The sequence below is a fragment of the Oncorhynchus keta genome, chromosome 2 (genome assembly GCF_023373465.1).
Source record: "Oncorhynchus keta strain PuntledgeMale-10-30-2019 chromosome 2, Oket_V2, whole genome shotgun sequence".
Taxonomy (NCBI): Eukaryota; Metazoa; Chordata; class Actinopteri; order Salmoniformes; family Salmonidae; genus Oncorhynchus; species Oncorhynchus keta.
The window spans coordinates 44,392,206-44,403,147 of record NC_068422.1 but is presented as its reverse complement, the minus strand read 5'-3'; the positions used below and the strand labels follow the sequence as shown (position 1 = coordinate 44,403,147).

The 10,942-nt window shown below is 42.9% G+C and overlaps 1 protein-coding gene across 1 annotated transcript in view; it reads left to right on the top strand.

Moving 5' to 3' along the window:
• The first annotated feature begins 2,274 nt into the window (after positions 1-2,274).
• The window catches only part of LOC118400992 (PH and SEC7 domain-containing protein 1-like), a 73,565-nt gene continuing 64,897 nt past the window's right edge, over positions 2,275-10,942 (top strand). Inside the window, exon 1 of the mRNA XM_035798071.2 lies at positions 2,275-2,501. The gene's annotated coding sequence lies outside the window, so the exon portion shown is untranslated. The remainder of the gene's footprint in view (positions 2,502-10,942) is intronic.

The following is a 10,942-nucleotide window of genomic DNA, read 5'->3' as shown; positions in this document are numbered from 1 at the left end:
AAAATCGAGCACACAGCCATGCAATCTCCATAGACAAACATTGACTGTAGAATGGCCTTACTGAAGAGCTCAGTGACTTTCAACGTGACAACTTCCTAGGATGCCACCTTCCCAACAAGTCAGTTTGTCAAATCTCTGCCCTGCCAAAGCTGCCCTGATCAACTGTAAGTGCTGTTATTGTGAAGTGGAAACGTCTAAGATCAACAAAGGCTCAGCCGCGAAGTGGTAGGCCACACAAACTCACAGAACGGGACTGCCGAGTGCTGAAGCGTGTAGAGCGTACAAATCGTCTGTCCTCGGTTGCAACACTCACTATCGAGTTCCAAACTGCCTCTGGATGCAATGTCAGCACAAGCAGAGTCAGCACAATAACTGTTCGCCGGGAGCTTCAAGAAATGGGTTTCCATGGCAGAGCAGCCGCACACAAGCCTAACATGCTGACTAGACCGCACGCCTACGTGATTTTGTCCACCCACACCAGACCTGATCAGGACACGCAGGTTGAAATATCAAAACAAACTCTGAACTAATTATATTAATTTGGGGACAGGTAGAAAAGCATTAAACATTTATGGCAATTTGGCTAGCTAGCTTGTTGCTAGCTCATTTGTCCTGGGATATAAACATTGGGTTGTTATTTTACCTGAAATGCACAAGGTCCTCTACTCTGACAATTAATCCACAGATAAAATGGTCAACTGAGATTGTTTCTAGTAATCTCTCCTCCTTCAGGCTTCTTACTCTTCTTTGGACTTTATATGGCGGTTGGCAACTTTAAGGTGCATTACCACAACCAATTGGACTGGTGTGTGGACCACAGTTTATCTTTCAATCACCCAAGTGGATATAGGCTCCTAAAAAACAATGAGGAGAAGTAGGACTTGCACCGAGTCGAGTGTCACAAATTGAACCAAGTTCTATTTTAGCGCCTGGCTACGCAGACGCTCGCGAGCGTCATGAATAACATGTATGTGTGTAACGGATGTGAAACGGCTAGCTTAGTTAGCGGTGCGTGCTAAATAGCGTTTCAATCGGTTACGTCACTTGCTCTGAGACCTTGAAGTGGTAGTTCCCCTTGCTCTGCAAGGGCCGCGGCTTTTGTGGAGCGATGGGTAACGATGCTTCGTGGGTGACTGTTGTTGATGTGTGCAGAGGGTCCCTGGTTCGCGCCCAGGCATGGGCGAGGGGACGGACGTAAAGTTATTCTGTTACATGTGTACATTTATTTTTGCAACGCTCATGCACGAGACGTGTCCGGTCTGGTCAGCATGTAAGATCACCATGCGCAATGCCAAGCGTCAGCTGGGGTGTTGTAAAGCTCTCCGCCATTGGACTCTGGAGCAGTGGCAACAAGTTATCTGGAGTGATTAATCACGCTTCACCATCTGGCAGTCTGATTGGCAAATCTGGGTTTGGACGAAGCCAGGAGAACGCTAACTGCCTCAATGCATAGTGCCAACTGTAATGTTTGGTGGAGGAGGAATAATGGTCTGGAGCTGTTTTTCATGGTTTGGGCTCCTTAGTTCCAGTGAGGGGAAATCTTCATGCTACAGCACACGACTTTCTAGACGATTCTGTGCTTCCAACTTTGTGGCAACAGTTCGGGGAGGTCCTTTCCTGTTTCAGAATGACAATGTCCCTGTGCACAAGGTTGTGGTCCATACAGAAATGGTTTGTTGAGATCAGTGTAGAAGAACTTGATTGGCCTGCACAGAGCCCTGACCTCAACTCCATCGAACACCTTTGGGATGAATTGTAACACTGACTGCCATCCAGGCCTAATCGCCCAACATCAGTGGGACCTCACTTAGCTCTTGTGGCTGAATGAAAGCAAGTCCCCACAGCAATGTTCCAACAGTGGAAAGCCTTCCCAGATGAATGGAGGCTGTTATAGCAGCAAAGGGGGGACTAATTCCATATTAATGCCCATGATTTAGGAATGAGATGTTTGACGAGCAGGTGTCCACATACTTTTGGTCATGTAGAGTATATGGTTGAAAAAGAATGGGCATGTACAGTAGGTTGCTAGGTAAAGAGATAGCAGCCTAATATCCATTATTGTCTTATAATAGTTGGCCTACTATGTTCTTTTTGACACAAGTTAGCCTATCAGTAGTAAGCCCTGGGTGCTATATGGTCCGTCTGTTAGATAGGCTAATATAGACTTCAAGTCCGTTTTCAGTGCAAATTGTATTGTAAACACGGCTTCGAGGAGGCGTAAATAGCTCGCGCTTCTGTGAGAGAAGAGCTGTTGATGCTCGCGCTAGGAGGGTGCGCGTGCGTGAGCGGCGCGCATGGCGTGCTCTTCATTGAGTGAGGGTGTATCAGAGGAGCTGTCCGTTTCAGAACGATTTAGCTATGAATGGAAATCCGCTTTTCAACCAAGGTTACTACGCCAACCTACTCATTGCAGGAAAAAAGGGGTTAACCAGCAGCGAATGTGAACACGGCTACTCGGCGGCTCTATCAGGGTTCTGCTGCATCTTATATCATTAGCAGGGGTAAGTGACTATCTTCATGAACCGTGACAAGCTTGCAGTGTGGTTTGTTATTGTAGGCTAGCAATGCGACTATTCATTAATGAATTAAAATATATCTCCAGGAATTGTTCCAGCTATAATAGCCTATTGTTTTCTTTTTTTAAGATAGGCTTCAACACAAGAGCTATCATTTCCATCTTCTATGATCTAGTTCACCCAACAACATCACTTTACAGTTCTGTCGCAGAACAGTGACCATAGGGCAGATGCTAGTTGTTTGGGACAGATTGTAAGGTGCAGAGCTCACTTGTAAACTATTGATATGACAGTATTCCCATTGCAGACCTAGAGTATCTTAAAATCTGACATAGCCTAACTCCATTCCAAACTTTTTTTCAGTGGTCTGTTTATTTGATTTTGCTCAAGCCATAAGCAATGCAGATTTATGTTTGGTCATCAAACACCTGTTCCCTACAGAAGTATTATTTTCCCATTCAACCAGACTGAACATAGTCATCTTTCTTTGTGTCAGATCTGTCCAACAGACATTCATGTACATTTATTCTGCCATGTCAAACTGTTGCCCCTAACTGCGACCTGGTATCATTGCTGTCCATAAGCCACAAAAAACAAGATTATTTGAGTATCTTATTTAGTACATATCCAATCACTGTGTCTGACAAGCCTTTTTAGAGGCAGTAGGCCTAGTCCATTACCTCCAGCCTATCGGATGACAGTGTTTCATCCGATGACTTGCCTAGTTAAATAAATTAAAACATAAACAAATTCTATAAACTGCACTTCACTGACTTCAGTGTGACTGGCCCAAGTGCTACTCAGTCAGCAAGGCACAATACTTCTGGGTCTCTCTCTTGCTCTCTCTCTTACAAACACACTTTCTTCTCACTCTGTCCTTCCTTGTACTGTACATCTCACCTCATCAATTCCACCCTCTTTCTCCTCTGATGCTCTGTCTCCAGTGAGTCCACTTCTCATTCATCGACACCCCCCCCACCCCCCCACTGTGTGGCCATAATGATTTATGCAGATGCTGCCTGGTGATAAGGGCAGTGTGCATGCCTGACAGACAGACAGGCACACAGGAACCTATGACATAATTTTAATGCTGAGGCCATGATATTTCAGCAGTCCTTAAAAGATGCCTTCACTCCCCCTCTTAGAAATGCCCCTTTCCCCATGTCCCCACCCACTGGGCACCCACTGGTTGAGTCAATGGTGTTTTAAACATAATTTGTCAATGTGGAATCAACCAGTACTGTTTTTGAGATTAGGGTAAAACTTAAATACATTGACTTAACCTGAGTTAACAGGTTGTTACATCAATCTAATTTCAACATAATCATCAGAACTATGTACAGTGGGGCAAAAAAGTATTTAGTCAGCCACCAATTGTGCATGTTCTCCCACTTAAAAAGATGAGAGAGGCCTGCAATTTTCATCATAGGTACACTTCAACTATGACAGACAAAATGAGAAGAAAAACAATCCAGAAAATCACATTGTAGTATTTTTTTGAATTTATTTGCAAATTATGGTGGAAAATAATTATTTGGTCACCTACAAACAAGCAAGATTTCTGGCTCTCACAGACCTGTAACTTCTTCTTTAAGAGGCTCATCTGTCCTCCACTCGTTACCTGTATTAATGGCACCTGTTTGAACTTGTTATCAGTATAAAAGACACCTGTCCACAACCTCAAACAGTCACACTCCAAAATCCACTATGGCCAAGACCAAAGAGCTGTCAAAGGACACCAGAAACAAAATTGTAGACCTGCACCAGGCTGGGAAGACTGAGTCTGCAATAGGTAAGCAGCTTGGTTTGAAGAAATCAACTGTGGGAGCAATTATTAGGAAATGGAAGACATACAAGACCATTGATAATCTCCCTCGATCTGGGGCTCCACGCAAGATCTCACCCCGTGGGGTCAAAATGATCACAAGAACGGTGAGCAAAAATCCCAGAACCACACGGGGGGACCTAGTGAATGACCTGCAGAGAGCTGGGACCAAAGTAACAAAGCCTACCATCAGTAACACACTACGCCACCAGGGACTCAAATCCTGCAAGTGCCAGACATGTCCCCCTGCTTAAGCCAGTACATGTCCAGGCCCGTCTGAAGAGAGCATTTGGATGATCCAGAAGAAGATTGGAAGAATGTCATATGGTCAGATGAAACCAAAATAGAACTTTTTGGTAAAAACTCAACTTGTTGTGTTTGGAGGACAAAGAATGCTGAGTTGCATCCAAAGAACACCATACATACTGTGAAGCATGGGGGTGGAAACATCATGCTTTGGGCCTGTTTTTCTGCAAAGGGACCAGGACGACTGATCCGTGTAAAGGAAAGAATGAATGGGGCCATGTATCGTACGATTTTGAGTGAAAACCTCCTTCCATCAGAAAGGGCATTGAAGATGAAATATGGCTGGGTCTTTCAGCATAACAATGATCTCAAACACACCGCCCGGGCAACGAAGGAGTGGCTTCGTAAGAAGCATTTCAAGGTCCTGGAGTGGCCTAGCCAGTCTCCAGATCTCAACCCCAGAGAAAATCTTTGGAGGAAGTTGAAAGTCCGTGTTGCCCAGCAACAGCCCCAAAACATCACTGCTCTAGAGGAGATCTGCATGGAGGAATGGGCCAAAATACCAGCAACAGTGTGTGAAAACCTTGTGAAGACTTACAGAAAACGTTTGACCTCTGTCATTGCCAACAAAGGTTATATAACAAAGTATTAAGATAAACTTTTGTTATTGACCAAATACTTATTTTCCACCATAATTTGCAAATAAATTAATTAAAAATCCTACAATGTGATTTTCAAGATTTTTTTTTCTCATTTTGTCTGTCATAGTTGAAGAGTACCTATGATGAATTGAACTTTTTTTTTCATCCTATGTGTTTTGTACTGAGTATATAACACATTAGCAACAGCTGCTCTTTCTATGACAGACTGACTAGGCAAATCCAGGTGAAAGCTACGTTATGATCCCTTATTGATGTCACCTGTTACATTTATTTCAATCAGTGTAGATGAAGGGGAGAAGACCGGTTAAAGAAGGATTTTTAAGCATTGAGACAATTGAGACATAGATTTTCTGTGTGAATGGGCAAGAAAAAATATTGAAATGCCTAGGAGCGGGGTAGTAGGTGCCAGGCGCACCGGTTTGAGTGTGTCAATACCCAACGCTGCTGGGTATTTCACACTCAACAGTTCCCCGTGTGTGTCAAGGGTCGTCCACCACCCAAAGGACATCCAGCCAACCTGACGATTTGAGGGCAAAAGGGGGTCCATCTCAATATTACGAAGGTGCTCCTAATGTTTTGGACACTCAATGATTGGGTGGTTGAAATTATGTTGAGTTTTAGATGTGATTAGATATATTTTATTTGACCTTGTTTCAATATTGATAGTAAAATGGTATGTTTGAATCAGCATCATTGTTTCAACGTCATGCTATCAACCTAGCCTAGGTAGCCAATAGTGGCCGCTAGATCTGCACTGTCTTCTAGGCTTGATGTGCATTCCCGGTAATACACTCGTGTCCCCTGTGGACCGGCTTTTACATAAAGCATCCTTCATTCAGTCTGCAAAGTTTTTCGGGCAACTTAGGATGTTGCACACTCTTGGCTGATGTGTGTGCAAGATCCTGATTTGTCAGAAATTCCCAAAATGGTGGTGGGAAATTGGGTTTTATTAAGACAGTACACATATGTTTGCCTTTGCAACCTGAATGGATGATGCTTTATGTACAAGCCGGTCCACAGGTCCATTCAGGTTGCGAGTGTATTACCGTGAATGCATATCATTCCTAGACAATAGTGCTGGTCTAGCGGCCGACTATTGGCTGCCTAGGCTAACATCAACCTAAATAAAATGATTTGTGCCTGAACAGGGATTCCTACTGGTATATGAGGGGTAAATGCACTTCAGGTAGAACTCTTTTTTTATATTGAAGGATGGTTGGTTGATTTCAAATGTAATCGACAAGTTATTAATATGTTGGATTCACGTCTCTATCTCTTTTAGCTTTGGATATTGTATTTTATATATGTTATTCACATTATACAGTGTATTGTCTATCCAAGCAGAATATACATCTTCGAATGTTAATATTTGGTTGCGTTCAAAATTCATTGTCCAGTTGGTCTACAAATGAATGATTCATATTTTTGGATTCATGTCTTTTTTCTTTTACAAAGCTGGTTGAAATGAGATGAAAACAGTACCGGTTGATGCCTTTTTCAATGTCACAATATGTATGTGGAAACATTACGTGAAAACAACATTGATTCAAACAGTGGTTGCCCAGTGGGTGGAGCCATGGAAGGAATGACATTTCTAAGATGGGGATTGGGGGGACATTTTTTGAATACCTCCAGTCTGCCACCTCCAGGTGACAATATAATTCTCATTCCTCCAGTGAATATTATACAGTACTTCAACGTTGATTCAACCAGTGTGTGCCCAGTAGGCAGGCTCCCCACTGCAGCCTTGCTTGGCACTGCATCTCCTCAGAGAATAGATTGCTCCAATAACAGAGGTAGTGCATTGCGCCATTCTCCAGCCCAGATTGATCTGACTGTGTAAGGCACTTGGTTAAGCATATGAGCCATCGATCTGTCTGCCAGAGCATAACGTGGGATTTCAGGGCCATAAAACATTCTGATGCAATATAGCTGGACTGAAGACAATGCAGGGGCATTCAGTGGTTAATGTTTTCATTCACATGCTGTGATGTTTTTCTTGGAATCTGAGCTATGATGGGGATTTTAAACTGTCCCCAGGTGAAATGGCTCACTTTGCATGGTCAGTGGATGTGACTGTAATTCCGTGTAGGGTGATAACGTGGGAAAGTCAACCTGAGCATCCACAAATCAAGATAGTAATTTCCAAATGATACCATGTTCATAATTATCCTTAAGGTCTATATCGGCCCTCTCCTGTTCCTGGAGAGCTACTGTTCCTGTAGGTTTTCACTCCAACCCTAATCTGGCACACCTGATTCTAATAATTAGCAGGTTGATCAACTATATCAGGTTAGTTTACAACTGGGGTTGGAGTGAACTAACAGGAGGGTAGCTCTCCGGGAACAGGGTTGGAGAACCCTGGTCTATATGCTGGAGTTCAGGCTTTATTTGAAAAGTCTAAGTAGGAAATTGCATGAATTTTGACCATTACAGACAATGTGTCCAAGTCTGGAAAAAAAGCTTTTCAATCAGTAATTTCATGGCTTTTTAAAAGGTGTCGCAGAGCTTGTTTTTCCATTCACAGCTATCCCCCAGTATTAGTTGAAGATGAGACATTAATGAAGCAATACAGACCAAATTCAGGTGTCTACAGACCAAAAGTGAGTGTCTATAGACCAAATTTGAGGGAGGTAACTGGGACAGACGATGTGACATCCATAATGTTTTTTAGGAAAGGTTTTTGTAAAACATGCACCTTACATCGGATCATCAACTTTTTCTGTAAAGCTAAGGCTTTGTATGGTCTATAATTGCATTCTCTCTTTTCATTATCAGTACCCCTTTCCAGCGTTATGATATCCGTAATCCATAACGGTTGTGGATGTGATGGGTATTGATGCATCATGTCTTAGCTTCAGAATGCTGTGCATACACCACATTGTTTGTGCCGGTTCTGAGATGTATTCTTCAGATGTTTACTGAAGCAAATGTTGATATGATGTGAAAATGATGTGTTCTAGGTAATATTCTCTTGGAAAACCATGTTGAAATGCATTTGTCATATATGACAGTACTATTCTTTAGATAGAGAGATGAGGAACAGGCTCACTGAATAAATCCAGTGTCCAGAAAAGAGCAAAGAGAAATGACAGTCCATCATTACTGTAAGACATGAAGGTCAGTCAATTCGGGAAACTGAAACTGGCTCTCATGAGGACCGCCACAGGAAACGACGACCCAGAGTTACCTCTGCTGCAGAGGATCATTTCATTAGAGTTCAATGCACCTCAGATTGTAGTCCAAATAAATGCTTCACAGATTTCAGGTAACAGACACATCTCAACAGCAACTATTCAGAGGAGACTGCATGAGTCAGGCCTTCATGGTCGAATTTCTGCAAAGAACCCACTACTAAAGGACACCAATAGGAAGAGACTTGCCTGGACTTGCCTTGACCTAAGACTTACAAACTCAGACTTATTATAATATATTCAGTCTCCCCAATAAGCTTTTCCATTTCATGTAACATCAATAACGCATCTTATTTGCATAATTTCTCCAACAAGCCAATATTTAGAAGTCAGCTTTTTGGGGTATACACTCCCTCGAAGGGGTACTATAGACACACTCGTCAAATGACCGACTCTCTTCTCTGTATACATCAATGATGTCGCTCTTGCTGCTGGTGAGTCTCTGATCCACCTCTATGCAGACGACACCATTCTGTATACTTCTGGCCCTTCTTTGGACACTGTGTTAACAACCCTCCAGACAAGCTTCAATGCCATACAACTCTCCTTCCATGGCCTCCAATTGCTCTTAAATACAAGTAAAACTAAATGCATGCTCTTCAAACGATCACTGCCTGCACCTGCCCGCCTGTCCAACATCACTACTCTGGACGGCTCTGACTTAGAATACGTGGACAACTACAAATACCTAGGTGTCTAGTTAGACTGTAAACTCTCCTTCTAGACCCACATCAAACATCTCCAATCCAAAGTTAAATCTAGAATTGGCTTCCTATTTCGCAACAAAGCATCCTTCACTCATGCTGCCAAACATACCCATGTAAAACTGACCATCCTACCAATCCTCGACTTTGGCGATGTCATTTACAAAATAGCCTCCAATACCCTACTCAACAAATTGGATGCAGTCTATCACAGTGCAATCCGTTTTGTCACCCAAGCCCCATATACTACCCACCATTGCGACCTGTACGCTCTCGTTGGCTGGCCCTCGTTTCACACTCGTCGCCAAACCCACTGGCTCCATGTCATCTACAAGACCCTGCTAGGTAAAGTCCCCCCTTATCTCAGCTCGCTGGTCACCATAGCATCACCCACCTGTAGCACACGCTCCAGCAGGTATATCTTTCTGGTCACCCCCAAAACCAATTCTTTCTTTGGCCACCTCTCCTTCCAGTTCTCTGCTGCCAATGACTGGAACGAACTACAAAAATCTCTGAAACTGGAAACATTTATCTCCCTCTCTAGCTTTAAGCACCAACTGTCAGAGCAGCTCACAGATTACTGCACTTGTACATAGCCCACCTATAATTTAGCCCAAACAACTACCTCTTTCCCTACTGTATTTATTTATTTATTTTGCTCCTTTGCACCCCATTATTTTTATTTCTACTTTGCACATTCTTCCACTGCAAATCTACCATTCCAGTGTTTTACTTGCTATATTGTATTTACTTTGCCACCATGGCCTTTTTTTTGCCTTTACCTCCCTTATCTCACCTCATTTGCTCACATCGAATATAGACTTGTTTATACTGTATTATTGACTGTATGTTTGTTTTACTCCATGTGTAACTCTGTGTCGTTGTATGTGTCGAACTGCTTTGCTTTATCTTGGCCAGGTCGCAATTGTAAATGAGAACTTGTTCTCAACTTTCCTACCTGGTTAAATAACGGTGGAAAAAAAGAAAGAAAAAAAAAAGTTTCATTTCAACATATTTTGTCAATTCTGTGAGACATTAAAGTTTTTTTGATTTTTGCATGCAAATGTAATGTTCATAACGCAGGAATCCCCCTTAACAATTGACTGTTGGTGATAAGCATCTTGGTGAGTAAGGGGTTGATTGTTCCGCACTGTACATGGAATTGATCTGCTTATATGCTCAGCTGCTGATGGGTCAAAAGATTAGGATATAGCTACATACAATTGACTTCAGGGTCAGTCTTGTGACATGAAATTGAATCGGTCTCACGTGAATCTGTCTCAGCTGATTTATAGGCTCCATTGTTTTTTAAATCGGACATTGTGTTTGGGTCTGAGGAGACTCTGAATCCCACTTGGCGCCAGCCAAGTGAAGTCAATCCAGTCACACATTCACTTCAGCGAAGCCACAGCACCATTTACAGCTTCACAAAGACTTATTACGTCTCTGAAGATCAGTCTAGATTTTGGATTTTGCGTTGTCGGGTTAAGCTGTCTGTCTGGAAAGACCAATCCAGAGAGGTCTGCATTTCCTTTCCCCTCGTTCTTGTCTGGAAGGATCAGACACCAGCCAGGAGAAAATTGACTGGGGAAGTTGTGTGGATATTCACTTCTGATCGCAGCCAAGCCACAGAAAATAGAGAGTGAGGCGGGGTGGCAGGCTGGGAGGGGTAGGACTGGCACAATACAGTGGGGTGCCATTTGTTAAGCTGTCACTTCCATGTGGCAGTGAGCGCATAATAACTTACATGGTCTCTGCTCTGCTGTTTATCTGTCATCAAACGTGATTGACAGAA